The sequence below is a fragment of the Triticum aestivum genome, chromosome 7B (assembly GCF_018294505.1).
Source record: "Triticum aestivum cultivar Chinese Spring chromosome 7B, IWGSC CS RefSeq v2.1, whole genome shotgun sequence".
Taxonomy (NCBI): Eukaryota; Viridiplantae; Streptophyta; class Magnoliopsida; order Poales; family Poaceae; genus Triticum; species Triticum aestivum.
Genome location: NC_057813.1, coordinates 626,431,599 through 626,436,887, shown reverse-complemented (window position 1 = coordinate 626,436,887; position 5,289 = coordinate 626,431,599).

Genomic DNA, 5,289 nt, shown 5'->3' with positions numbered 1-5,289 from the left:
AGGCAGCCTATGCGAGATTTCGCCAGTTAGATACCTGACATCTCTTAACTTTAACACATCTTCTTCCGTAACGGAGGAAGGCATCCAACGGCCTTGAAGGTCGGAGCCAGACATCGTCGGAAGTCCGAAGTGCCTGAATCTGAAGCTTTGGGTGTTGGAACTCAAGGTAAGAGGCGGATTTGATTGAGATTGAAAGAAAGGAGTCGAGCCTTGGTCTCTTTATAAAGAGGTTGAATACCAAGAGCCCTCCCCGTGACTGTTTGCGACTCGCCTTCGATTGAGAATACATACCAACATGCACGATTGGGTTACCCATGCCCGTGTTGATGAGAATCCCGGAATAAAGGGACACGATCTCTGCTTTGACAAGACGTGCCAAGGAAATCGCCTCGCTAAACGCGCTGAGGTGGGACAGTAAAACGATTTGAATAAAGGCTTGGCCGTGGCATGATGTCACGCTGCAAAATACGTCAGCAGATTAGATTTATACAAACATTATTCTCTCTACGGTGGTATGTGGAACTTATTTTGCAGAGCCGGACACTATCCTTGTGTTCAAAATCTTCTATGAAGTATTCGGAGGAGGAATCCGCCTTGCAATGCCGAAGACAATCAGCACGCCGGACTCGTCATCATTGAGGCCTGGTTCAGGGGCTACTAAGGGAGTCCCGGATTAGGGGGTGTCCGGATGATCGGACTATAAACTTTGGCTAGACTCCTGGACTATGAAGATACAAGATTGAAGACTTCGTCCTGTGTACGGATGGGACTTTCCTTGGCGTGGAAGGCAAGCTTGGCGATATGAATATGTAGATCTCCTCCCAATGTAACCGACTCTGTGTAAGCCTAGCCCTCTCCGATGTCTATATAAACCGGAGGGTTTTAGTCTGTAGGACGGACAACAATCATACCATGGGCTAGCTTCTAGGGTTTAGCCTCTCTGATCTCGTGGTAGATCTACTCTTGTACTACCCATATCATCAATATTAATCAAGCAGGAGTAGGGTTTTACCTCCATCGAGAGGGCCCAAACCTGGGTAAAAACATTGTGTCCCTCGTCTCCTATTACCATCCGCCTAGACGCACAGTTCGGGACCCCCTACCCGAGATCCGCCGGTTTTGACACCGACATCTTGCTTATGAGATTATTCGTTTCTTGCTTGGTCACTTCTCAATTTTTTTGCTAGCCTTCATTTTGCACCAAGTATGACCTCTACTTGTGCATCCAAAATCCTTTAAACTAGTTTTGCCACATGAGTCCACTATATCTACCTATATGCTATATTCTTTTGCTGTTCTAAGCAAATTTGCATGTGCCATCGCTACTTTTCAAAATGAACTTCTCTTTTGTGTGTTTGTTTCGCTCGCGGAACGGTAACGGGTAGCTAATATTTTCCATGCTAGATGTGTTATTCTCACGACGAGTGTTTATTCACTTGTCATTGCATGAGAGTAAGGCAAAGGTATTAGGGATGCCCAGTCCCGAAATGCAAAAATGAATTTACTTTATGTTGTCAAATAATAAATTCCTTGGAAAGTGTTGGTATGGAGGGCACCCGTGGATACGGCTAGCCATGGAAAGTGAAAGTTATGGTGGAAAAAGGAATAAACTTTATTTTCTGTTTGGGAACCGCCCATGATATATCTAGCATGGAAAGTGTTGGGATGCTCCAAGTCGTTTTCGTTGGTGGGATGGATACACCTCCCAAAATGTTTTTATCTCTAATTTTTCGCTTTGAGCTCCGACACCTCTACAAATCACTACTTCCCTCTGCGAAGGGGATTTCGTTTACTTATGCAATTTTTATTTTTGAAATTGAGTCTCCATCCTCTCTTATAAAAGCACCAACTAGGGGACAATATGATTGTACTTAAGTATTGGGTGTAGTTAATATTCGAGTGTGTTTCATGAATGGATCAATGTTTGAGCGTGATGGGCTAGGGATACCTTGTTTTAGCATTGATATTTTGAAAGCCATGGTTGCTTGTTGATATGCTTGAGTATCTAAATTATTATGTCAAAACTAGACTATTGCTTTGAATCACATAAAAGTACAAATGTCCATGCTATGAAGAAAAGAATATGATATGACATGATAAACATCACTCCACATAAAAAATTCTGTTTTATCACTTACCTACTAGATGACGAGCATGAGTTAAGCTTGGGGATGCCGATATGTCTCCAACGTATCTATAATTTTTGACTATTCCATGCTGTTTTATTATCAATCTTGGATGTTTTATAATCATTTTATAGTCATTTTATATCATTTTTTGGTACTAACCTATTGACATAGTGCCAACTGCCAGTTGCTATTTTCTGCATGTTTTTTACATCATAGGAAATCAATATCAGAAGGGGTCCAAATACCATGCCAATTTATGATGTTTTTTATGGGCCAGAAGGAACACAACGGGCCCTAGTTGCACCAGGGGGGAGTCTCGAGGAGGGGACAACCCACCTGGGCGCGCTAGAGGCCCAGGCGCGCCCAGGTGGGTTGTGCCCACCTCGGGTGCCCCCTGGACCGACTCTTTGCTCTATGAATACCCCAATATTCTAGAAACCCTAGGGGAGTCAACGAAATATGCATCCAGCCACCAACGAGTCCAGAACACCAAGATCCAATCTAGACACCATCACAGAGGGGTTCACCACTTCCATTGGTGCCTCTCCAATGATGTGATAGTAGTTCTTTGTAGACCTTCAGGTCCATAGTTAGTAGCTAGATGGCTTCCTCACTCTCTTGATTATCAATACAATGATCTCTTGGAGATCCATATGACGTAAGTCCTTTTTGCGGTGTGTTTGTTGGGATCTGATGAACTTCGAGTTTATGATCACTTATATCTTTTTATATCCATGAAAGTTATTTGAGTTCTTTGATCTCTTATGTGCGTGATCTCTTATAGACTCGTATTTCTTCTCCGATACTTGGGTTTTGTTTGGCCAACTTGATCTATTTATCTTGCAATGGGAAGAGGTGCCCGATAGTGGGTTCGATCTTATGGTGATTGATCCCAGTGACAGAAAGGGAACCGACACGTATGTATCGTTGCTACTAAGGACAAGAAGATGGGATCCATATCTGCCGCAATAGATAAACGTATCTTGTCTACATCATGTCATCGTTCTTATTGCATTACTCCATTTTTCCATGAACTTAATACACTAGATGCATGCTAGATAGCGGTCGATGTGTGGAGTAATAGTAGTAGATGCATGCAGGAGTCGTTCTAGTAATCTTGGACGTGATGCCTATGTAATGATCATTGCCTGGATATCATCATGATTATTTGAAGTTCTATCAGTTGCCCAACAATAATTTTTTCACCCAACGTTTGCTATTTTTCTTGAGAGAAGCCACTAGTGAAACCTATGGCCCTCGGGTCTTCTTTCTCATATATTTGCCTTGCGATCTACTTTTTCCTTGCGTTTATTTTCAGATCTTTAAACTACAAAATACAAAAATACCTTGCTACAATTTATTTGTTTTGCGATCTATTTATCTCATCTAAAAATTTACCTCACGTCCTTTGCCTATCTTGAGGCGTCGTACCCCGAAAGGGATTGACAACCCCTTTAACACGTCGGGTAGCGAGGTGTTGTTATTTGTGTGAAGGGGCTGTTTACGCTGTGTTGTTTGGTTCTCCTACTGGTTCGATAACCTTGGTTTCATATCTGAGGGAAATACCTACCATCGCTATGCTGCATCATCCCTTCCTCTTTGGGGAAAAAACCAACGTAACTTCAAGCGACATCAGACTCCGAACAACATTCGGTCAGCAAATCACATAACTCATATAATACTAAATCGTCATTGAATGTTAAGGGTGCGGACTCTATGGGTTCAAGAACTATGTAGACATGACCGAGACACCTCTCTGGTCAATAACCAGTAGCGGAACCTGGATGCTCATATTGGCTCCCACAAATTCTACGAAGATCTTTATCGGTCGAACCGTTATGACAACATACGTTATTCCCTTTTGTCCATTGGTATGTTACTTGCCCGAGATTCGATCGTTGGTATCTTCATACCTAGTTCAATCTCGTTACCGGCAAGTCTCTTTACTCATTCCGTAATACATCATCCTGCGACTAACTCATTAGTTACTTTGCTTGCAAGGCTTCTTGTGATGTGCATTACCGAGAGGGCCCAGAGATACCTCTCTGATACTCGGAGTGACAAATCCTAATCTCGATACATGTAGAGCATCTTTATGATCACCTAGTTACGTTGTGACGTTTGACAGCACACAAGGCATTCCTCCAGTATTCGGGAGTTGCATAATCTCATAGTCGAAGGAATATGTATTTGACATGAAGAAAGCGATAGCAATAAAACTGAACGATCAATATGCTAAGCTAACGGATGAGTCTTTTCCATCACATCATTGTCCTAATGATGTGATCCCGTTATCAAATGACAACTCATGTCCATGGTCAGGAAACCTTAACCATCTTTGATCGACGAGCTAGTCAAGTAGAGGCTCACTAGGGACACAATGTTTGTCTATGTATTCACACATGTATTTAGGTTTCCGACCAATACAATTCTAGCATGAATAATAAACATTTATCATGAATAAGGAAATATAAAATAACAACTTTATTATTGCCTCTAGGGCATATTTCCTTTAGTCTCCCACTTGCACTAGAGTCAATAATCTAGATTACATTGTAATGAATATAACACCCATGGAGTCTCGATGCTGATCATGTTTTGCTCATGGAAGAGGCTTAGTCAACGGGTCTGCTATATTCAGACCCGTATGTATTTTCCAAATCTCAATCACTACTGGAATTAGGATCTTTGCGTCAGCTAGCTCTTTGCCGTCTGCTAGCTGACGACAAAGAAGGTCTTTACCATTAGCTTACAGAAAGCCGACAACAAAGAACGAGCGGACGACAAAGATTGTGTTTGCCATCAGCTAGCTCTTTGCCGTCTGCTAGCAGACGGCAAAGAGGGAGGGTGGCCCACGAACAAGAACCACCTAACGGCCATTTTCTTTGCCGTCCGCTAGCAAATGGCAAAGCTTCTTTATCGTCTGCTAGCGGACGGCAAAGAGGATACCCAACCTAACGACCATTTCCCCTCGGCTCCACCCCACTAGCTATGCTCTTTGCCGTCTGCTAGCACACGACAAAGTAATTAAACCTAACCAAAAAACGGCCATTTCCTTGCGCCCCACCCCTCTCTTTCTCCCGTCTCTATCTCCCTCACCTCACTCGCGCCGCCCCCGTGCTCGCCGTCCCCATGCCCGTCGCCCCCACCATCGACCCCC